A 25,828-nucleotide genomic window follows, 5' to 3' on the forward strand; every position below is an offset into this window, starting at 1 on the left:
AGGAAAACATGCAACCTACTGATTTTTGGTGAAAACATTTTGGAGTGACAGTGAAAAGCAGGGGGCTTTCCTGGGCTCAGGACACTGGCTTTGGGGACTGGCAAAAACCACATTGCAACTCAGTTCAGGAGAAAAATTCCTGGAAATTTGAGCAAGCTGGTTTGTTTCTTACTCATTAAAGTGTACTGAGCCAACCCGCATTCTTCTGGCAATGTCCGCAGGCCAACAACATGACAAACTGCCCTCTGTGCTGGTCAAGATGTGGACACTCACTGGTAGGACTGGAGATAAAATCCCCTGGGAACAAAACAGAAGTTTCATGAGTGGCCACAGGTAGCTTTTCCCCATTCTGGAAGGTTCCACCATGTGATGGGAGTAATTGCATTGGTCAAACCCCGGAGACTCCCCTACGCCTTCCCCTACGCCTTCCCCCGCGCCTTCCCCTGCACCTTCCCCTGCGCCTTCCCCTACGCCTTCCCCTACCTGGAGTGATTTGAGTCCAGAAACATGAAGGGACTTGGATGTCAGCCTAGAGTTTGGACATTAATACTAATCATGCTCCTTCTGAGGACCATCCCTGTGGCAGGCTGTTCTAATGTATCTCTCAAATCCCAAAAGCTGAAAATTTATACAGCCATGTTATGAATTTGGAAAATGATGGAGTGAAGTGAAGGTATGGACCACTGCCACTCAACTGCTAAGGAACAGAGACAGGAGGCAAACCTGTTCTTTTGGCTCTGTCTCCCCTGCCTCCCGCCCTGGGCCCAGCCACCACCAGCTCCCACTGGAAGAGCTCTGAGTGGGTCTCCCTGCTTCCTCGTTTTCCCTGCTCCAGTGCAGAGTGATCTTTCCAAATGTAAATCAGGTTATACCAACCTGCAGCTTGAAATCAGCCCCTGGTGGTAGGCATTATGGCTATTTCCCAGCATCCGTCCTGCCTGCCTGTCTTCCCGGGGTTTGGCCGATCCTGGGGGTCCCATTGGCACTGCTTCAGGATTTCGTAATCCTCATGGCATTCTCTTGGCCACAGAGATCGGGCTGCAGAGACTGAGTGGAGTATGAGGAGATGCCATTAGTTAGAAGCTCAGTATTGAATATTGTTTGAGGTGATGGGGAGTAATAATCTGCTCTTGGCCTTTCTCTCACTCTGTCCTTCCAGAATATGAATTTAAAAGCACAGTCCCTGAGCCTTTGTGACCTGGAGGGACACCTATGGGAGGAGGACCGAGGCAGGGGAATCACAGAGACATGGAGCTGGAGCCCTGAGTGGACCACATCTGAAGCCTATCTACCTCTCAGCCTTTCATTTATGGGGAACCAATAAACCCTCTTGCCATGCCAGTGTGGGTTAGGTGGTCTCTAACCTGCCACAGAAAGTCTCCTGGGTGATTCAGACACCTCCCGGTGTACTTTGAATTGTGTCCAAACACACCCTACCTCGGTGTTCAAGGCCTACTCACCTCCAAGATCAGTGAGTGATGAAGGCAAGAGCTGGACTTTCATTCACCCTATTATGACCAGCCCCTCACACCAATCTAGCACAAAGCAGGCACTCTAATTTCTTTCTTTCTTTCTTTCCTTCTTTCCTTCTTTCCTTCTTTCCTTCTTTCCTTCTTTCTTTCTTTCTTTCTTTCTTTCTTTCTTTCTTTCTTTCTTTCTTTCTTCTTGCCAGTAAACTTAGATCTCTCTCTAGTACATTGTATGCTTCCCAGAGGCGGGGAGTCCCCAGGGGGTCCCGCTGCATCACAGGCCGGACCCACATCTCTGCAAGTCAGCTGCATTTAGCTAGACATTAGTTTTGTTAGACATCCAGCTCCCTCATCAGTGTCCCCCAGGAGACCACCTCCAGGGAGGGCTTGGCAGCTCCCGGCGCAGCAGTGAGCCATGCCCAGGCTGCAGACTATTTAAGCACTCCCCTAGAAGGAGACACTCTGGAACCGGCTGGAATTCTCACAAGTAAACAGAGAAGGGACTCAGAGCCACTGTGATCTACGCAGCAATGAATATGACCAGCGAGGCATGGGGAACATCCAGGTATGGGTCCCAGGGACACTTCATTCCTTTCTTTGTCTAACCAGCAGGCCCCTTCTGGCCATAGGCCCTCTGCCCTGTGGTTTCCTCGGCCTGATCACCCAGCTACTGCACTCTGTGACCCAGCTTTGACTTCATTCTCTGCAGAGTGTTTATCAATAACTGATTTTCTTTGTTGGTTTATTTTCCTCTGTTCCCACCTCCAAAATATCAGCTCCATGAGAGCAGAGACCTTGACTGTCTGGCTCACCACCACATCTCTGCTATCAAGAATCCCGAACAAACACACATTAAATCAGCGAACAGTAGCCCCACCTCCTCCCCTCAGAGGCCCCGCCCCCTCATGTAGAGTAACCCCTCCCCTCAAACCGCTTTCTGTCAAAGCCTATCCTGATGTCCTCCGTGGCCGTGATCACAGCATACCGTTATCTCATGTGTTTCCCTGTTTGTTAGCCACTCTCTCTAATGAATGTAAACTGTCTTTCCCTGTTGAGTCTCCAAAGGGCGAGCTCACTTCCAGACATTAAGTAAGTGCTCAGTAAACTATTACAGCAGGAGTGGAGGAACAAGGGAGAGAAGGAGGGGATCTCCAGGGCTCAGGAACCAGTAGACATGAGGAAATAAAGGAAAGAAGGCATCAAGGCTGACTGCAGAGCAGCTTTGTGAGGTGAACGGGGTGGGTTGTGTGGCCTGAGGGAAGCACAGGCCAGCCAGGCTGTGACCATCTCGAAGGAGCGTGTGTGGTGAAGTTCAAGTCTGAACCCAGTTATCTCTGATTCATTTTCCAGCCTCCTTCCTACCGAATCATGCCGCGTTCCTGTTGATAACTTCTCCACGTATATACTGAGAGGCTCAGCAATCTCCCCGAGCCCCATCAGTCCAGATGCTCAGGAGGTGGACACTGGCTGCTTGAGAAATCGTAATTGAATCTCTGGGTCTGCTTGTCTTCGCAACGTTTCAGAGCAACCGCTTCCATGAGGTACAAGCAGCCAATAGCAGCCTGGTATTTTAAAAGCCTCTGCACGCCTTTGTGCTACAAGCAGGCCTCTGACTTCTCTCTCTCTCTCAATCATTACCTTAACCATGCCCTGGAGACCTGAGGAGCCAGTTTATTTTGACTGGGAGATTGTTAAACTGCAGGAGGCAGATCTGAGTCACTGCCAGTCTGTGGTTTGCACTGCTCCACACAGCCCGGCCATTGAGGGGGCGGGGGGGCCTCTGAGAACGGCCAAGGCTGCTTCCTGCTGGAGGAGGAAATGGCGGTTTCCTCAGCTCCCGGAAACATCACTTCCTCTCTGGTGCCTAGCTCCGTGTCAACCAATTAGGCAGCCTCTTCCCACCCCGAGACCCCAGAGACCTGGTCCAAGCCTTTGGAAGACATCCTGTTTCCCCCGAGGAAGTGGCCCTGCTTGAAGGAGCCCCCAGGGTACTGGAGCGAGGGGCGAGCAGGCAGAAGGGCAGGAAGGGATGAGCAGTGGTAATACTAAGTGTTATCCACTGTCAGCGAAGGACGGTGCCCCCACCGCCCCACCTCGTCCTGATGCTCGGAGAGCTAAATAAACTTGCCCTAAACTCTCGCTGGCCTTTGACAGTCCAAAGTCATCGAAGACAGAAAATTCAGTCCTTTCCTTGTTTCTACAGAAAATATGCTCACACCACACATTCCAGGGACTTAGAAACAATGCAGAGGATTTGAGTGGGCACAGGGCACCATCATATTTCCCAGCAAGCAGCCTTTGGGGCCAAGCTCCCTGGGTTCAAATCCTGCTTCATATTCCCTGTCCCCTGTTAGCTGCTGTACGTTACTGGGCAGGTCAGGTTCTCCGGGTATCAGTTTTCTCTCTTTTTCCCCCTCTGTCTAGGAAAATAGTAGCGCCTACCTCATCAAGATTCAATGAGATATGAAAATGGCCAATGGGGACATGGGGAAAATGTTCAGTATCACTAATTATCAGGGAAATGCAAATCAAAACTACAGTGAGATATCACCTCACACCAGCCAGAAAGGCCATCATTCAAAAGTCCACAAATGACAAATGCTGGAGAGGGTGTGGAGAAAGGGGACCCCTCCTGCACTGCCAGTGGGAATGCAGTTACGTGCAGTCTTTAGGGAAAACAGTGTGGAGATTCCTTTAAAAACTAAACATAGAGTTACCATGTGAACCAGCAATCCCACTCCTGGGCATATATCTGTAAGAAACTCTAATTTGGAGAGATGCATGCACCCCAACGTTCACAGCAGCACTGTTTACGATAGCCAAGACAGGGAGACAGCCTAAATGTCCGTCGACAGATGACTGGATAAAGAAGTTGTGATATCCATATACAATAGAATATTACTCAGCCACAAAAAGAATAAAATAATGCCATTTGCAGCAACATGGATGGAACTGGAGTTAAGTGAAGTAAGCCAGAAAGAGAAAGAAAAATACCATATATCACTTATATGTGGAATCTAAAAAAAAAAAAAAAAGGACACAAATGAACTTATTTACAAAACAGAGACAGATTCCCCTGCATAGAAAACAAATTTATGGTTACCAGAGGGGAAAGCGGGTAGGGAGGGATAAATTGGGAATTGGGGATTTGCAGATACTAACTAGCATATATAAAATCAATAAACAATAAGGGCCTGTTGCATAGCACAGGAAACTATATTCAACACCTTGTAATAGCCTATAATGAAAAAGAATAGGAAAAGGAATATATATGAATGTATCACTGTGCTATACACCAGAAATTAACACAACACTGTAAATCGACTAAACTTCAATTAAAAAATAAATAAATGAATGAAAATCAGGTTAAAAAAAGATTCAATGAGATAAATCACTTAGAACAGATACAGCAATTAGCATAAAGTTCTGCACTCAATAAATGTCCATTTTTGTTTTATTCTGCTTCCTCCTCCTTTTCAGAAGGGAAAAAAAAAACCTTCCTTGTCTCACGCAGAATAATGGCACCCCTTCTCTGAAATCTTGGCATCACCAGTCCCCATGCCCTTGGAATTCCACTTTCTGTAAGAGCAGGCCTCAGTGGGGCATTCCTCTGAGTGCTCTCCTTGCAGGCCACGGAGTGGATAAAAATGTCTCAATCTCATTATCATTTATTACCCTTTAATAACAGCCATTGACCAAATGACTTCTGTGGTATCATCCAATTTTTAAAAATAAACTTCACATTTTTGAATAGTTTAGATTTACAGGAAAATTGTAAAGATAGTACAGGGCTCTCATACATCTCAGGCCTCAGATTCCACAGTTATCAACACTGCACCTGAATATGGTACATGTGTTACAGTTAATGTGCCAATAGTATAACTGAAGTCCGTAGTTATTCGGATACCTTTAATTTTTATCTAATGCCCTTTTTCTGTCCCAGGACCCTATCCAGGATAGCATATTATACTCAACTGTCTTGTCTCCTAGGTTCCTCTGGGCTGTGACAGTTTCTCAGACGTTCCTTGTTTTGAATGATCTTAGCAGTTTTGAGGAATACTGGTCAGGTGTTTTGTAGACTGTCCCTCAGTTAGGCTTTGTCTGATGTTTTCCATATGATCAGACAGACTGGGTTTGGGAAGGGAGACCACAGAGGTAAAGTGCCTCTTTGATCAGATCATATCAAAGACCCGTACCACCACCATGACTTAGCCTTGTTGGTGTGGACCCTGATCACCTGGCGGAGGTGACGTTTGTCAGATTTCTCCACTGCAAAATTACTCTTTTTTCCTCCCTTTCCTTACTGCACTCTTTGGGAGGAAACCACTACGTACAGTGCACACCTGAGTGGGGAAGTGGGCCTCGCCTCCCTGATGGCTGATTAGCTACATAAATTATTTGGAATTCTGCTATAGGGAAGACTTGTGTATTTTCCATTGTTGATTGATTTATTCAGTCATTGGTTTACATCAGTATAGGCTCGTGGATATTTGTTTTATATTTTGCACTATGGTTGAATATTAGCTTGTTTGTTTTCTTGCTCAAATTGTTCCAGCTTTGGGAGCCCTTTCAGTGGGTTCCTGCACCCCTTTGACATATCCCCATCATAGTGTTACCTTGTTTTGTTTTCCCTTTGAGCACTTCCTTACTTTTCGGTACTATGAGGAGCTGTAGGCTCATCTTACAAATTTCCTGCCCCAGTCTGAGATTCAGCCATTTCTCTGAGGAGAAACGGCTCCTTTTATTAAAGAACAGTATTGGAAACCAAGATCTGGACACTAGGTGTATTGATGGTGACTGGAGCGTCATTGCTTCTCGGCTCTCTCAGCGGACAGAGCAAGGAAATAGATGTGTCTATACTAACCAGTAATCCATGCATTTATACAGATCTATAAATATTTCCAGGTATATCCATCTATCTTAAGCCAGACATAGTTCATACTGATGTCTCCAACTCTGATCCGTTAACTCACAGATCATTCTAGCTTTCTCCTCCTGCTCAGCTACACACTCTCGCTTCAATAGTAAGAAAGCTGGCTCCCATCAGCACCCATTACTTTATTTTTTTATTTTTTATTGTAATGGAGGTACTGGGGATTGAACCCAGAACTTTGTGCATGCTAAGCACACACTCCACCACTGAGCTATACCCTGTCCCCCACCATCCATTTATTTAACTGTTCAATTCCAGTATACTTGTATAGCAGTGTCAGAACTGCTAACTCATATTCCCGTGGGAAGTGACTTTTAACCAGAACACAGTGCTTGTATACGGTGTGTTTTCCCTTTAGATTTACAGACTCCACTCACTTCCAAAGTTATTTAGCAGTAGCAACTTTTCCCTCCACTCCCTTCACTAAAGTTGCCTCACACGTTTGTAACACAATTAGATTATTTTGTCACATGCTGCGTCCCATTCTGGGATCCCTTGACCTCCTCAATGATTTTTTTGTTTAATTTGCATATATTAAAGTTCACTCTGCTGTCAAATTCTATGTGTTTTGGTAAGTGCATAATGCCATGTATCCACAGTTACAGCATCATACAGAATAGTTTCACCACGCTAAAAAATCCCCTATGCTTTACCTCAACCATTCCCCCAGGCCCCTGGCTACTACCTCCACTATCGTTCCCCCTTTTCTAGAATGGCATGGAAATGGAGCCATAGAGTATGCAGCCTTTCCAGACTGCTTTCCTTCACTTAGCAATAAACGTTTAAGATTCACCCACGTCTTTCTATGGCTCAGTAGCTCTTTATTTGTTTTGACTGAGGAATAATAGTTCATGGCTTATATGTACCACGGTTTATCCTTCTATCAAGGGACATCTTGGGTATGTGGCAGTCGGGGGTGGTGTCAGAGCTTCCTGATTTTTGGCAATTATGAATTAAGCTTCTCTAAACCCTAGTGTGCAGGATTTTGTTTGGACATTAGTTTTCAAATCAGCTGGAGAAATATCTAGCCATGCGGTAGCTGAATTGTGTGGCGAGGCTAGATTTAGCTTTGTAACAAACTGCCAAACTCTCTTCTAAAGTGGCCGCGCTACTTTTTACATTCCCACCAGCAATCAAGGGGAGGTTTTGTTGTGACACACCCTCACCAGCATTTGGTGTTGTCAGTGTTTCAAATCTGGGCCGTTCTGGGTGGGCAGTGATACCTCATGCTGTTTGAATCCACGTTTTCCCAACGACAAATGACGCACGGCATCACTTCGTGTGAATACTCGCCCTCTGGAGATCGTCTCTGGTGAGCAGTCCATTTAGATCTTTTGCCCACTTGCTTACTGTTGAGTTTGAAGTGTTCCTGTATATTTTGAATATGTCTTGTATCACATGTATGTTTTGCAAATATTCTCTCCCATTCTGTGACCTATCTTCTGGCTATCTCAATAGTGCCTTTCACAGAGTAGAAGTTTTTAATTTTAATAAAGTCCAAGTGACCAGCTTTTTCTTTCTTGGGCCATGCCTTGACTATTGCACCTGGAAACTCAGCACCAAACTTCGAATGACGTTACATACGCTCTCAGGTAATCGTGACACCACTGCTGTTAGGCCAAGTGCGTGACGTCTCTTCTGTAGGAGGAATGGCCATCTGTCACACTTTTCTCTGAAGTGTCTTTCTTTAAACAGGCCAAAAACAGAATGAGTAAGAACTAAGAGACAATGTGCAGACAAAAGCTGGTCAAGACAAACATTGAATATCTTCAAAGTTCTCTGTCCAGCCTTCAAATTCATGAGCATGTGACTCTCCCCTACTACCTAGCAGGATTTATTTTCATTTAACTATTATATGATTGTTGCTGTACACACACACACACACATGGCCAACATTTTGATAAAACTGGTGCCTCATGAAGAAATTCTGGGCTGGGTGGCTGCTCCCCTCCCCCCAGCACAGTGAGACGCTCCTTCCAGGAATATTTCCACTTCAGTTTGGGAAGCAAACTGGACTAAAGGAAGGGGCAGCTGGAGCACCTTGTCTGATGTCACACAGCCAGCAAGCGACAGAGCCAGGAGCTGAGTCCCACATGGGCCAACTCCGAGGCCAGTGCTCCTGGGGGCCCGGTGGGGACAGCCTGTGTGCCAGGGTCCTTGGCCAGAGACAGCCTGGCTCAGGGTGGCTGGGGGCATCTCCGTGTCCAAGCGGCACCCGTCCTCCTTTCCTTGCTGACCTGGGCTCCGCCTGGCCTTCACAGCATCTAGAATCATACCATATAATTTAGGCTTCCCTCTCCCTCCAAAGCATAAACCAGAGAAAGAGAAATGCAACCCCAGGCTCTGCCTGTCACCAAAGTGTGTGAATGTGGGGGAGAAGCTGCCTCAAGAGATGATAAAGAACTTGAAAAAAAAAAAATTACCTTTTTTTTTCAGTAATAAAAAACTTTTGTGTCCAATTTTTGCAGCAACAACAATGCACATAATGAAACGTATTGAGGAAACAGAATTATGCCAAATTAAACTGTGTAGAAGCGTCTCTCTCTGGCCATGAGAACCATTGATTTCTCGGTGCAATAGCATTCAAAGTCTGGGGCCGGGGGAGCCCCAGTTGTGAAAGCAGCAGCTTCGAGAGAGAAAGAGGTCATTCTCTCAGAGGAATGGCCTTTGCCCTCCAGAGCTAGGATCTGACTAACTCCTCTGGAAAGAGGGGAGCGGCAGGCATCCGTCCGTCAGAGACAAGCCTGCTTTCAGAGCCCAGCGCAGGGCAGACAAGCCTCTCTGCTCCCCTCCTGGCTCTTCTGAATTTTATCCGTTCAGCAAACAGGACCATGTACCAGCATGCACCCCCAACCCCAACCTCCTCCTCAGGGTTCAGTGGTCCTGCACTTCCCTGGAAGTGTCCCCCTTTTCCCAGATGCTGTCCTGGAGTCCCAGACCTAGTAACGTCGCTGCCGCACCAATGACGAACGCTGTGAGCCTGCTTGGCCTCTCTGGGCCACTTTCCTCTCATCTGCAGAATGACAGCAATGGGACTCTTGGTGGGGCTGAGCAGGATGCTTTCACCAACATCGTCATTCGAAAGAGATTGCTTCCCTAGCAGGAAAACTGACAAGGAGGGGACTGCATCATTGAGACCGGCCTTCAGAGATTTCTGCGAAAACTTTCCGTCCTTTGGGTAGCAAGTGCTCCCTTGCAGGTGTATGCAAAACATTCAGCCCAGTGTGCTAACTCAGCCTTGTCTTCCCTTTTCTTGCAAGGGCTTCAGCAAGCCCCCACCCACTTTTGCCGGCCTCACTGCCTGGGACAAGGCAGCTCCCCGCCTTCTCACCCTGAACCTCCCTGCATCTTCAGCGAAAGCTTTGGGGCGACCGCTGCCCCTGACATTTCAGAGACTCCAAGCAAGGCTCTGCGCCATACCCCGATCGGCGTGACGGAAGGATGGAGCTGGAACAGGGGGCGTTGGAGGCTTAAGCAGCTCTCCCACTGAGAGGCCAGGCAACCTGCGTTACTAAATCCTCCTCCTGGATTAAGGCCGAGCCCACAGATCAGCCGCAGCCTAGAACTGATGTGACACAATGGGACACTTTCTGGGCCTGAGTCCAGTCAGGAGCTGGAAGTGGACGGCGCGTGGGCACACGGCACTTGTCACTCTCTCTCTCGTGGTATTTGTAGAAGCAGCAGGGTGTCTTGAAAAATAACATGAGTTGAAAGATCCAGGCACGCCCCCCAGCTCTGCCGCTTGCCAGCTGTGTGACCTTGGGTGAGTTACTTCACCTCTCTGGGCCTCAGTTCCCTCAACAGAAAAACAGAGCTTGTGGTATGGATTTCACAGAGCCTGGAAGGATTCTGAGATAATATCACACATTCATTTCCTCCAAGAGCATGCTCAGGAAACGTGAATGTGACTGCCCCAGGCTGGGGCGAAGGCCTGGCTCAGATGTCACCTCACATCTGTGGTTCCCCTCGCTCTCCCCCCTCCCTCCGAGTTTCGTGGTGCCTTGCACCTGCTTCCAGCTGAACATGCAGTCTTTGGAGTTTCACTCCTCTTAACGGTGGCTTCTCGGAAAAGGAGGTTCTGTGGTATCTATCTTTGCTTTCCCACATCTGACCACATGCGGATTCCTAGGACTGTATATCAGACTCAAAACACTCTGTGACAGATGCCCCTGTGGGATCATTAGCTAGTGTGTCTGTCCGTATGTCCCGTCTCCCCTCCCAGGCTAGATGCTCTAAGGGCAGCGACCAGATCTGACTCATGCAGGTACCTACCACGGCACCTAGCTAGACACACAGCAGATGTTCAGCGAGGACATGCAAAAAGCAAGAAGAAAAATGGGGAGGGAGAGAAAGAAATAGGTCCCCCACCCGACAGCAGCGCAGCCAGCCCTTCCAGCCACCGAGCAGGCCCACACTCCTGCTTTTCGCCCTGAAAAACTCTACAAAATTCTTTCCAGCAGGACTTCCCTGTATGATGTTTAATGACTCAACCAGTCACCCAAAGGTTACAGTTACTGTGGGATTGTCGGGGCCATGGGGTAACCCATCCTTGGCTCCAATATGCAGGAAGATCGCCTGTATAAACTCTCCATAATGATGGGGGGGGGGGGTTGGTCCACTTCCCAATCATTTTCTCCACTTAGACACAACCTGCTGCTTTCAACCTCTGTATCTTGGCTGCGCTGTACCTTTTTGTCTGAAATGCCTTTGCCCATCCTCTAAACCACAACCTCACGCTCTGTGATTCCAATAACCACCAGCCTTGCCACAGCCAATTTGCCTGGCTGACTCATACTCATCCTTCAAATCCAACTCAAGTGTAACCTCACTAGAAGGAGGGAGGCGGTCTATACAGCAGGCATGCGGAAGAGTGGTTAGGAGACAAGGCATTTGAGTCAAACCCCACAGCACTAGCACGTATGAGCTGTGTGACTTTGGGAAAGTCACCTCCCATCTCTGAGCCTCGATTTGCTCTTCTGTAAAATGGGAGTGAGAATACCTTCTTCACGGGATTGTTCACAGGGTTAATGAATGAAAAGAGCTTAGCACAGAACTTGGTGTGTAGAAAGTTCTCAATGCACAGCAGCTGTAGCTGTGCACAACACATTCCACGGACCCCAGGGGATAAGCTGCCCCTCCTCTATAGTTTTAGAGCGCCCTGTGTTTATCCCCATAGCTGCCAATTATCTCATGGTTTTGACATCTGCCCATTGCTTGTGGTCCTACTAGACTAAGCAACTCATGGGCAGAAACTCTGTCTGAGTATCCCCTGGACTCAAGACCAGGACTGTTGGTTGCATGAGTGAATGAATGGGTGAAATGAATGAATGATCATATAAGTAAATAAAGTAAATGAATAGACCTTTAGGCTACCTTGACAGCAGTGCCTATTCTAAGCCCCACTAGGGCTAAAACTGGGCTGCCCAGAGTGGCTCAGGTCTTAACCATGCCAGGGATGTCACACTGGGCCCATGAGGATACAAAGCAGCAGGGACAATGAGAACTAAAAGGCGGACTCCAACATGGGCTTTGTGACTGCTGAGCTTGTCCCTCTCAGCTCCTCCCAAGGCCCACCAGGTGGTTGACCATCAATAAATATGTGCTTGGAATTCACAGATTCATTTGCTGATTCAACACATATTGATCGAGCCAGACACTGTTCCAGGCAATAGGGTACAGCAGTGGATAAGACGGGTGTATTCCCAGGAGAGGCAAATGGAAATACGATTCCTTAGAGAGGTAACATAAGCCGATACCACCTTTTTAGTAAGGATGTGGAGCTGGGAAGGGAGAGAGGAGCAGTGGGCAAGGAGTCAGGAAGCCCAGATTCCTGTCTCTGCTACAGGCACAGTCATCTCAGCCAAGTCACTCAGCTTCTCTTTGCCCAGGTGACATGCCACTTACACAGGGTGGCCACATCTGCCTTACTCATCACAAGTCAGATGTTTGTATTAGGAATCATAATAGAAAAGGTTGCAGAATCATGGCCATATGATAGCTTGTCGGCAAAATGACCTGGCTCCATAACCTTAAGCACATCATCCACCTCTCCAAGACTCCACTCCTTCATCTATAAAATGAGAATAAATACTTGGCCTCCATTGCAGAGAGTCCTTATGGGTCTTAACCTAGACCACAGAAGGAACCAGGGCACTGCCAACAGTAAAGACCACCGACATTACTCACATCTCATTTTCAAGACCTAGTTTCCTGCAGGTGGATCAGGAAGCCTCCCTGACCCTCAGGGTCCTCATCTGTAAGATGGGAATATTAATCCCTGTCTGGCCCACCCCACAGTGCTATGAGAATCTGATGACATTACGGATGTGAAAAACTTCGGCAAATGTTGACATGCTATGTAAATGACCAAGTGCTTTGTAAATTGGAGAAACAATTCATCTTTTTGTCATCATGAGGGATTATACTCATTGTAGTAGAATTGGACTTGATCCCATGTCTGTTACTCCCCATCTAGAAAGAAAGAAAAGAATCATGGAAATGGTCTCCATGTATTCCAAACAAGTGTGGAATCTCACTTTACTCTTGAGGTGGCCCCATGTATGGTGCATGGAAAAAAATTGTTTCCATCATTAGAGAGGAAGATAGGAGCACGGGATTCTAAGTTGCCCCTGTTGTGTCTATAGTGTGACCTTGGGAAAGTTGCTTTCCCTCTCTGAGCCTCATTCCCCACATTTGTCAAATAAAGTCATCAGATTCTATTTAAGTTAGGAAACGCAAATATCCTATTCTTGGCTGCAAGAAAAAAGTGATAATCAATAACATTATTGGTTATAGCAAAAGCTCCAGATATGGGCACCCCAGGTTGGGTAGTACAGTGTCTCGAAGCTGTTACGACCACAAACCAGTTTCCATGTGATTTTTTAATGGTGTCAAGATGACTCCTGCCGCTCCAAACTTCAGACCCTCACTCAATAATGCCCAAAGGCAAGAGAAGATCAGTGTTTGTCTTGGACTTCTTTTTAAAATAAGAATATGGGTAAGTTTCCCAGACATGCCCTTGTAGTTTATAATGAGGGGAGGGGCGGGAAGGTGATCATATGCCTCTCACCTAAAGAAGTCAGGAGAAAGGAAAAGGAATTGCCATGTCGAGCAACAAAATCAGTGCAACAAGAACCAGCGTGGAAATGGCTGCTAGGCACACAACCCTCAGTTCTGACATAGGCTCTGGATTTCTGGAGTCCATTCAAGCCCCCAAGTGCAAGGCTGAGATCAGCCCAAGGTTACTCAGACCCCCGTTCCCAGCCTCCAAGTTCTACCCTCTTCCTACTGGGTGGAGCTGCGTGGGAGGTGGAGCTGGTGAGAGAACTAGGACCCCACAGCCATAAACTGCCCTCTGAGCTGCAGGCCACCCGTTCAGGTGGCACCTCTGGAGGCTTTCTAGACTCTATTTCTGAAAACAGCCTAGCCCACCAGGCCCAGAACTAATGACCCTTATTTGCCTTCCTGCACCTTCCCATAAATAAACAGAAACTGATACGAGTGACTTAAAATAGAAGCCTATCTTTTTCTCATGTAAGAGGTCTAGAAGCAAGCAACTCAGAGCTCTCTGGCTTAAAGGAATCCAAGTGCCTTCTGTCTTTCTGCTCCTCCATCCTAAGCATACGTCCACCCTCAAAGTTGTTTCATGATCTAATATTGCTTCTGCAATTCTATTATTATCATCATGTCACATTCTAAAAGGAAAAAAGAAAATTAAAAAAAAAAACTGTATTTGCCATATCTCCTTTTCTTTTTAAGGAGATTTTCCCCATATCCCATCCCAAAACTTCTTATATCTCATTAGCCAGAACGTGGTCACAGGACCAAACTTTGCTGCTAAAGAAGCTAGGAAATGTCCTTTTTAATTGAACATCTTACAGCCATCAATTCACTTAAATTAGTAAGTAAGAGGAAAATAATCGATACTGGGCAGGAAGCTAGCAATCTTAGCTACAATTCTGGGGCTGATCATCAGAGAGCAACATGAGTTCTGAATAAAAGATCCGGGCAGTTAATCAGTGCAAAGAGTTGAAGGACAGGGAACTTTGGGTGGTAGTTGTTTTGTTTAGTTTTTTTAGGCTTTCATCTGGCTCTCTATGGGATGTTGGGCATGTCATTCCATCTCTCAGAACCTCCTGTGGTCTAAGATGGAGGTGAGACTACTAGATCAACTGTGGTGAAGGGAATCTGAGGGCAGGATTCATTCTTTAATTTGTTGACTCATTTATTCAACAAGAATCTCATGACATGTCTTCTGTATGCCAAGTGCTGTGCTAGACATTGAGAATACAGACAGTCATAAAAAAAAAAAAACCTTGCTTCTGGGGCTGTGGAACATTCTCCAGAATATACCACATAGTAGGACACAAAACAAACCTCAACAAATTTAAAAGGATAGAAATTATTTCAAGCATCTTTTCTGACCACAATGGCATGAAACTAGAAAACAACCACAGGAAAAAACAAAAAGAATGAGAAAAAAACAATTACACAGAGAGTGAAAAATATACTACTAAAAAACCAACAGATCAGTGATGAAATCAAAGAGGAAATTTCGAAAATACCTCAAGAAAAATGACAATGAAAACAGAACCATACAAACTCTATCGGATGCAGCAAAAGCAGTCCTAAGAGGGAAGTTCACAGCAATACAGGCATTCCTCAAAAACCAAAAAAATCTCAAATAAACAACCTAAACTACCACCTGAAAGAATTAGAAAAAGAAGAACAAACAAAACATAAGTCAACAGAAGGAAGGAAATAATAAAGATCAGAGAGGAAATAAATAAAATAGAGATCAAAAAACAATAGGAAAAAAATCAGTAAAACCAAGAGCTGGTTTTTTGAAAGGATAAACAAAATCAACAAACCTCTGGCCAGGCTCACCAAGAAGAAAGAGAAGGGACTCAAATAAGCAAAATAAGAAATGAAAGAGGAGATATAATTACCAATACCACAGAAATACAAAAAAGAGAGAGAGAGAATACTACGAATTATTACATGCCAAAACCAGACAACCTAGAAGAAATGAACAGGTTTCTAGAAACATACAGCCCACCAAAACTGAGTCCAGAAGAAATAGATAATTTGAACAGACCAGTCACTAGAAGTGAAATAGAATCTATAATTTTAAAACTCTCTACAAACAAAAGTCCAGAACTGAATAGCTTCCCTTGAGAATTCTACCAAAAAACTTAAACCTACCCTTCTCAAACTCTTCCAAAGGCTGAAGAGGAGGCAATACTCCCAAAGTCATTCTATGAAGCCATCATCACCCTGATAGCAAAATCAGATAAAGACACTACCAGAAAAGAAAATTACAGGTTGATATCTTTGAAAATACAGATGCAAAAATCCTCAACAAAACCAAATCCAAAAGCATATAAAAAGGATCATACACCAAGTTGAATACATTAAGTTGGATTCATCCCCAGGTCACTAGGATGGTTCAACATACGCAAATCAGTCAGTGTGATTCACCACATTAATAAAAGAAAGGGAAAAAAATCACATGATCATCTCAATAGAGGCAGAGAAAGCATTTGTTAAAATTCAACATCCACTCATGATAAAAACTCACCAAAGTGAATATAAAGGGTACACAGCTCAATGTGGTAAAAGTTGTTTATGAAGAACCCACAGCCAACACTCAATGGTGAAAAACTGAAAGCCTTCCCACTAAAATGGGAAAAAAGACAAGGATGCACACTCTCACCATTTCTATTTAACATAGTATTGGAGGCCCTAGCCACAGTAATCAGGCAAAAGAAAAAAAAAGAAATAAAAGGGATCTAAATTGGAAGGGAAGAGGTAAAATTGTCACTATATGCAGATGACATGATACCATATATAGGAAACCCAAAGACTCCACATAAAAACTACTAGAACTGATAAAAGAATTCAGCAAGGTAGCAGGATAAAAGGTTAACTTATACAGATTAGTTGCATTTCTTTACACTAACAATGAAATATCAGAAAAGGAAAGAAAAACATCCTTTTTAAAATTGCATGAAAAAATAATAAAATACTTAAGAATAAACCTGACAAAGGCACTGAAAGACTAATATATGGAGAACTACTAAACACTGATTGAGAGAATTAAAGGTGATTTAAAGAAATGGAAAGATATCCCCTGCTCTTAGATTGGAAGAATTAATATTGTTAAAATGGACATACTGCCAAAGCAACCTACAGAGTTAATGCCATCCCTATCAAATTACCCAGGACATTTTTCACAGAACAAGAGCAAATAATCCTAAAATTTATATGGAACCACAAAAGAACCAGAATTGCCAAAGCAATACTGAAGAAAAAGAATGAATCTGGAGGAATAATCATCCTAGACTTCAGATAATACTACAGAGCTACAGTAATCAAAAGAGTGTGGTATTGGCATAAAAACAGACATATGGATCAACGGAACAGAATAGAGAGCCCAGAAATAAACCCACACACCTACAGTCAATTAATCTTCAACAAAGGAGGCAGGAATATACAATGGTGAAAAAACAATCTCTTTAGCAAGTGGCGTTGGGAAAGCTGGACAGCAGCATATAAATCAATGAAGCTGGAACAGTCCCTCACACCATACACAAAAATAAACTCAAAATGGCTTAAAGGCTTAAACGTAAGACAAGATACTATAAACCTCCTAGAAGAAAACATAGGCAAAATATTCCCTGACATAAATTGTAGCAATGTTCTCCTAAGGTAGGCTACCCAGGCAATAGAAATAAAAGCAAAAATAAACAAATGGGACCTAATTAAACTTACAAGCCTTTGCACAGCAAAGGAAACTATAAACAAGATGAAAAGGCAACCTACGGAATGGGAAAAAAATATTTGCAAATGATACAACTGACAAGGGCTTAATCTCTAGAATATACAAACAGCTCATACAACTTAATAACAACAAAACAAACAACCCAATCCAAAAATGGGCAGAAAACCTAAACAAGCAATTCTCCAATGAAGACATACAAATGGCCAATGGGCACACGAAAAAATGTTCAATATCACTAATAATCAGAGAAATGCAAATCAAAACTACAATGAGGTATCATCTCACACCAGTCAGCATGGCCATCATTAAAGAGTTCACAAACGATAAATGCTGGAAAGGGTGTAGAGAAAAGGGAACCCTCCTACATTGTTGGTGGGAATGTAGTTTGGAGCAGCCATTATGGAAAACAGTATGAAGATTCCTCAAAAAACTAAAAATAGACTTACCATATGATCCAGCAATCCCACCCCTGGGCATATATCCAGAGGAAAGTCTAATTCAAAAAGATACATGCACCCCAATGCTTATAGCAGCACTATTTACAATAGCCAAGACATGGAAATAACCAAAATGTCCATCGACAGATGACTGGATAAAGAAGCTGTGGTATACTTATATGATGTAATACTACTCAGACATAAGAAAGAATAAAATAATGCCATTTTCAGCAACATGGATGGACTAGGAGATCATCATTCTAAGTGAAATAAGCCAGAAAGAGACAGAAAAATATCATGTGATATCACTTACATTTGGAATCTTAAAAAAAAATGACACAAATGAACTTATTTACAAAATAGAAACAGACTCACAGACATAGAAAACAAACTTGTGGTTACCAGAGGGGGAGGGGTGGAAGGGATAAATTGGGAGTTCAAGATTTGCAGATTTTAACTACTATATATAAAATAGATAAGCAAGTTTTTACTGTACAGCACAGGGAACTATATTCAATATCTTGCAGTAACCTACAATGAAAAAGAATATGAAAAGGAATATATGTATGTATATGTATGACTAAAACCCGCTGTACACCAGAAATTGACACAACATTGTAAACTGACTCTACTTCAGTTAAAAAAAAATTTTTTTTTAAAAATGAACGGAGGAGCTTGTGGACAGAGGAGGTTGGAAATTACAGAAGGGAGGCCAGCACCTGCATAAGTATGAGACTGTGAAAGAGTATAGGGTGTCTCAGAAACAATTTCCCACTGCACACTAACCCTCAGGTAAGGCTGCAGTTTCTGAGCTTTTATTTTTAACCAGCTAGTATTGTTTATTTAGCTCATTTGAAATCAAACAGATCTGAGGTTGGATCTTGGCTGCACCACCTAAAACATGAGCTGAGGCTAGGGGCTTCATCTCGAACCCGAGCTTCACACTCAGCGTGAGTGTCAGTGTCTGTACATGCCCTCAGCCCTCAGTGCTACGGACTAAGTGAGATCTCATATATAAACGCGCCTGGAGTGGTCTTGACACATGGTGAGTTTTCAGTCCGTAGTTCTTCCTTCCCTCTTCTTCCCCAGGGCTTTGGAGTGAACCTCATGGGTTTCAAGGAACCAGAAAGAGGAGACAGCCACTGTTCAATGGCTTAAGTAGGGCAAGAATGGTTTCTGAGTTGATGATATCTTTAAGTGCAAACTGGAACAGGAAAAAAATCAGGTGAGATAAACCACGATGCCTGCCAAGGAGTAGACTGCATTGTTCACCCCTGGTAAAGCAGCAGCAAAGAGCTTTCAAAGCAGGGGAAAGGTCTACCCCTTGTAAGGGAATAAACGGCCATATCTTGTGGCCCTGGGACCTCCCTCTTGCAATTCCCATAACCCCCTGTGCTGGTTTCCTCCCTGGAGATGGAGAGGGGACCTCTGCCCCGCCAGGCTGTTTGGGCTGTGTGCCTGGGCTGTTAGCAGCGGGTGTGTAGAGTATAAACTCCAGGCAACCCTGATGCGGAAGGTGGATTTTGTTTCCATACCTTTGCAGGCTGGCCTCCTCATCTCCACGCTTTTCACTCAGTGCTGCCTCTGCCTGCCTCTGCTCTTCTTTTACTTTTCAAATCCTGCCCATCCTTCACAACCATATGTTCAAGGAGCCCGTCCTGATGCCTCTAGTCTACACTGATCCCAGGCCCTCAACGTGTCTTTGGACAACTGCACCGTGAGATGGTCACTCTCTTTCTTCTGTTTTTGTTTTTGTTTTTTCTCTCCCCCTTCGTCCTCACCCCGCTTGAACAAGGACCATCTGGACTTGCACTCGCCTGAACTAGCACCATCAGTCAACTGGGAACTTGTTAAAATGCCAATTCACCCAAGGGGTGGGGCTAGCAAGCTGGGCTTCCCCGGGCCTCCAGGTGACTCTAACACACACTCAAGTTCAAGAACCAGTGCTCCCAACAATCCTGTCTTCAAAGAAGGGAAAGGACGAGAGAGTGATATTCCTCCTTTGGCTTCAGAGTTCTTTAGAAACACATCAGAGCATTCATTCTTTCCTCCAACATCACAGCACACTGACTGCGTGGAGACGGAAGACACAATGGTTCATCCCCCATTCACTCTGTAATTTACCGCACAGATACTATTGGGCACATGCCATGTACGTTTCCGGCTTGAACATCTGAGTTTGCATCTGGGCTCCACCACTCATCGCCAGGAACGGAAACAAGGTGGGGCGAGGACTCCAATGGGGAAGTGAGACAGGAGAGCTGACAGAGCTCAGTACCGGCTCTGCCTGCAGGAGGGGCAGCTCCAGCTCGTGGGGAACCTCTCTCTGTGTGTAGAGCTCTGTGCCCCACACCCCCCAGCTGCACGAGGGGCTCCCACCATGCCAGGAAGGGCACAGGGTGGGGCACTCTAGCAAACAGCAATGACACATGTTTCATATTACATGCAACATTCTTTGTGGGCACCCCAGTGAAAAATATACACGGCCAAGCATCCCTTTCTCAGGAGGAGGGACCCCAGGAAAGGGGATTTGGGCTGCTGGCTTTATCAACAGTTAGAAACAAAGTGAAGGCTCGAAGCTTGTTAGAAAAACAGTGTTTGGGCTTTTCGCTTGAAGGATCAGGAGACGGTCCGGATATCAGCAGATAACTGAGGAACCCACCTGGGTCTCCAGACAATGGTGGAAAGGGCGCGGGATTTGGCATCTACCCTGGCTCCCTGACTGCCTGGCTGAGTGGCATCAAAGGGCCCACCCGCCTGGCTGAGCTTCTGTTTCCTCATCTCAAGTATGAGGATAATAACACTTCACCTCAAAGGGGAGACCCTATAATGACCCTGGGAAGTGGCCCTTGCAAGTGTGTCCGTTGTAAAATATGTTACATGAAAGGAATTCTTACTATCATTATTACACGTTGAAAATTCAGAAGGAAACATTGTCCAAAACAATTGTCTGGTAGTGTGATATAGTAGAAGTAAGGACTGAAACACTTACGGAACTGGCTACAAACCCTGCCTTCACCACTTACTCGCTGTGGGGCCTCAGGCATGTTCTCCCTTCTCTGAGCCCCAGCATTCTCATGTGCAAAATGGGGTGAAGTACTCCCCACCAGGGGGGGTTGCAGCAAGGACTACCTCTTACTCTCCGTAAATGTCCCTGGCCTCCAGAAAGTGCCCCAGACAGGTGAGCCCTGCGGCCCAAGGATGCCCCAAGTGACACCACCACCCTCTCCCTCCCCTCCCGGATTTGAGGCCACTCCAAGAGTCAGCTCCGCTCTGCACATCCCCGCACTCCTCCCCCTGACACTCCTCTGAGAAGCTATTCTTCATCCTCACAGCTCTGCCAGCCTCCCCTCTCCGCCTCGATCAAGTTACAGACCCATTTGTTTTCCACTCACAAAGCACTGCAGTCTGCCAGCTTCTCCCCGGTCCCCTCCAGCCAGGCGAGCTGGTTCGAGAGTTCAGCTCCGAGCCCACAGCCCCAGCTCTCCTCAGGGAGGCACGCAGAAAATGCTCGTGCTCGTTACCTTGTAGGCGTCTTCATCAATTTCCAGGCCCCTGGAAGCAGTTCCCAGAGTCTACGTCTTTTCAGCTGAGTTCCCTCGAGGGGAGGAGGAGTTTCTCAAACCCACTCAAACGCAGCAGGTGTTGCTAAGGGATTTGACCCCAGGCAGAGGGGGCAGGAACTAACGTTGGTGACCACCTCCCGCATCCCAGACTCCTTGTATGCACGTCAAATAGCGTCACCTTTCCGAGGGCCCCTGTCTTGACCTCCCCCCCCACCGAAGGATCAGGGAAATCCCAGTGCACGCTCCCCTGGCAGTCTGCCTTTCTTCTTGCAGGACTCACAAATGCATCCGTTGAGTGTCTTTCTTCTCTGGTAACCGTCAAGAGCGGCGTGGTCAAGTCTACCTCGTTCTCCAGTGCCTCTTTCGCACAGACCACAGTGCCTGATGAGGAGCAGGTGCTTAACAGATACCTATTCAGTGAACGAAAGACAACCCTCGTGGCCATGCTGGAGAGTATATATTTTCATTTTCCTGATGGTGCAGACTCTGAGGGAAATGCCTCACACAGCCTGTAAATAGCTGAACTAAGGTTCAAACCCAGGTTTTCACCAAATGACTTGCGGCGCTGGATGTACATTAAGATCAGCTGAACGTGTTCACAAAGGCAATTTTTCCAAGTAAAGAAGCTGGAACTGTGTGCCCAGCATTCCCTCTCCACCCCCAACACAGCGTGACTTGTACAAGCGAGAGGGTTTCATGAGCTGAGAGCAACCCACGCAGGGCGGAGGAAAGGAGACAGGGCCGGCCCTTGTCCCTCAGCTGTGGGGACTGTGTCCTCACCCGGAGCCCCTCCCGGCTTGTCCCCACCAGGCCAGGACTTGGAGAAAAAGTCTCAGGAGAACAAAGACCACATTTTCCCCCTGTGAAGCAGAGGGGCCAGTGCTGGGGAAACAATGGCCTGGCTGGGATCAAAGAGCGCTGGGCCCCGGACTGGGGACAAAAGCTGAGCCCTCGCTTGGTAAGAATGACAACCTGCTCTCCTCCTCCTTTTGCAAAGGTCTGGGGAGAGCATGCGAGCAGGTCCGTGGAGGCCCGTGCCCCGGCCCTGCCTCCCCTCCCAGCCCCCCTCCTCCCCATCCCGTCCCCGCACAGCCCCAGGAATGCACGCTGCTGGCTCTCCCCCCAGCCAGCCACCTTCTTTTCCACCCTAGGTCTTCGCTCAAGTTTTCCCTCTGCCTCACTTGCCCTTCCTCTCCTCCCCCCTTAAGTGTGCTTAGTCGGACTTCAGGGCCTCGGCTCCTAAGCGGCCCCCTCTCTGCCCTCCTTGACCCTTGGAGGCTTGGATCAGTCACCTCCGGCCGAGTGCCTGCCCCAGCCTGGCTCCTGCCTCCAGTGACAGCACTGGTCACACTGAATGGTTATGACCAGTGTCAACACCTGCCCCCCAACAGACTGGACCACACAGAGGCTGACACTCTTTTGCTGTTGTTGTTAATTTTATTTTCTATGGAAGTGTAGTTGATTTACAATGTTAGTTTCAGTCATACAGCAAAGCAATTCAGTTATACGTGTACATACACAAATATTTTCTTTTCAGATTTTTTCCATTATATGGTATTACAAGAAATTGACTACAGTTTCCTGTGCTACCCAGTAGCCTCTACTCTGAAAACTATAAGACACTGATGAAAGAAACTGAAGACAACACAAACAGATGGAAAGAAATACCGTGTTCTTGGATTGGAAGAGTCAATATTGTTAAAATGGCCATACTACTCAAGGCAATCTACAGATTCATTGCAATCCCTAGAAGAGAAAAATTCTTAATGCTTTGGTAAATGCATTGCCTAGAACAAGAGGAGATGGATGGGTAAAGGTTTGTTGAATGACTAAAGCAGTGAATGGCGTAGAGGGAGCTCTCCTACAGCCTGAAAAGTCACTTGGGGACCGTGTCTTTTGAATGAATCAAAACCCCTCTGACCTCTCAATCTCCTTCATTGAATTTTATGCAACTAATATTCTTACAGTGCCTCCTCCATTTGAGGCATGGCTGGGGGCTGAGAACGGAATGGCCAGCAAAGCAAAGATCTTGCCCTCATGGAGTTTCAGTCTAGAGCCAGGGACAGGGAGACAGACATCAATCAACTACATCATTTAAAGTTATGATCAATACTATGAAGGGAAAGCCCAGGGCAGGGCAATAAAAGAGCATATGGACTTGTGCATCAGTGTCTGTTAAGAGTCCACTACACGCCCGGCAGAGGTTTTGGCTCTGGGAGGGATGCGTCCGGAAACTGTGTGTCCACTACGGAGATAACCTAGCTACTAACAAGGGAAGCTGGTCAGGCTGAGAAGGCTTCCCTGAGGAAGTGACAGCTGAGCCAAGATCTAAGGTATGAGCCAGCAGCAGGAGGCAAAAAGCAGGAGGTGGAAAGTCTAATAAAAGCTGGCTGTGATTGGCCATGGGATTAGGTTGCCTATAGGAAAATATCAGTGCTTACACCCTAAAATGCCACCAAGAAGCTGGTAGCAGAATTTGTCAAAGCAATCAGAATGGGTGAAGGTCAGACTCAAATGCCCAGAGAGACGGTGTCCTTTGCCCAAGGTCACCCGCCAGACTGGCAGATGGAGAGAAATGGAGTCCCAGGGCCCTGGCTCCAAGTCTGCTGTCTCACAAGGCCCTGCAATGGGGAGACAGATCGGGGAGACCCTGCTCCAGCCCAAAGGTGGGCCCCTGGGACTGAAGAGCAAAGCATCCCCAGGAAGTGGCCTTCTGGAGGACCAGACTCCACCTGGAATTTCCTATAAGGGACTGCCACTTACCACAGCCAAAGTAATCATGAGGCCTCGTGATGCTGTGTTCATTAAACAACCATGCACAGTTAGCAATACACTGTCTCAGAAATGGTCCCATTTCTTCTAAGAGAGATGCTCAAGCTCTAGGTTTCAATAAGACTGGGTTCTAATCGAGTTTTCTTATTAACTGTGGCCTTGGACAATTTTTTTTTCTACTCTGAGGTTGAATGTCCTCATTTGGCACTTGGGACTGAGGCTCCCTACTGGCAGGGCCATGGTTAGGATGGTGTAGTTTTAGTCATCTTGGGCTGCCATGACAAAGTGCCACAGGCTGGCTGGCTTCAGCAACAGAAACTCATTTTCCCACAGTTCTGGAAGCTGGATGCTTAAGATTAAGGTGCCAGTAGAGTTGGTCTCCTCTGAGGCCTCTCCTCCTGATTTACAGATGATGGCCTGTTCCCTGCATCTTCACATGGTCTTCCCTGTGTGCTAATTTCCTCTTCTTATAAGGACATCAGGCATGGGAGATTAACATTCACCCTCATGATCTCCATTTAATTGAATGATCTCTTGAAAGGCCCTATGTCTAAATACAGCCACATTTCTGAGGTACTGGGGTACAGAACATCAAAATATAAATATGGGGGAGAACCCGATTCGGCCCATAACAGATAGAATGTTTCTAAATGACTGCCTGATGCCCAGCACACAGCAGACACTGACCAGATGGCAGAAATCATTAGCATGGGTATCATGAGGAGGAATTGTGGGGTAAATTCCCAGTTCTCCCTCATATGCTCTAATGGACAAAAGTGAACTGTGAGGTTCTAATCCTGCCTTGTTGCCTGGACGACCTTGGCAAGACCTTGGCTCTTTCCCTGCGGTAACAACAAAGAGGATGCACCCTCTAATGTCTGCGTCCATTCCTTCTCATGCAGTTTCGTTGTATAAACAGAGAAAAGTGAAGTCCCCAGTGTTGGCTGCTCCAACAGCAGGAGAGGAAAGAGGAGACGCTTCTGCCATTTTCAGAACCAGCCACACCAATGCTCACAGAGGACTCAGCATCCTGCTGCTACTCTGAACAGGCAACTGAAGCCTCTCCTGAAAACATCCTCTTCCTTACCCTTCCCCTGCTGCCCTCCCCAGCAAGTGGGAGGCAGCACTTTTCTTTGAGGCCATCAGTTATAACATTATCAGGCCCAGAAGACATAACTTACGGAGCTGTCCCGATAAGACTCAGTTGTGCCCAGGTCACCCGATGGTATCTTAGACCAGGCTCAATCATGTGCCAACTCACCCTGCCCAGTCTGGCCCAGCATGCCCGGGACAGCTGACCCTCCAGGAGCAGGTGCCAAGTCCAGAAGACCACCTTGGAAGTAGCCTTCCCACTATGCTATTTGTTCCATGAGATGCTAAAGAGGGTGTTAGTTTGGGTTTGTTTTTTTTGTTGTTTTTTTTTTGGAAAGACTATCTCAGCACATCCTATTTGCAACATGAGCCCGGGCGGTTCCTACAGGCTGGCTTTAGTCTATTGTATTGGCTTCCTCTTTGAGTCCAGTCGTATCAAGATAGTGACGCCAAAAGAGATGAGTGAGCAGAGGAGAGACGCTGAAATGGCACTTTGGCACAGCAGGAAAAAAAGAACAAAACAAAACAAATGGGTTTTGAAAAGGCACTAACTGGTCTTAGGTCCAGTGAGGCCCTAGTTAGGGGTTGTTTTCGTGCTGCATTCTGAGCCCCGTATTTTGTACTGATTTACAAAGTGACCCATGCTCATTGCAGAAAACATGGAAAACAGAAAAACATCAAGAAGTGCATGCGCACACGCACACGCGTGCAATCCACAAGCCCATCGTCTTAAGACAATTGTTGACGCAATTATTCTTAGTGTTGGGATGTATTTT

This window comes from Camelus ferus, chromosome 13 (assembly GCF_009834535.1).
Source record: "Camelus ferus isolate YT-003-E chromosome 13, BCGSAC_Cfer_1.0, whole genome shotgun sequence".
NCBI classification, from domain to species: Eukaryota; Metazoa; Chordata; class Mammalia; order Artiodactyla; family Camelidae; genus Camelus; species Camelus ferus.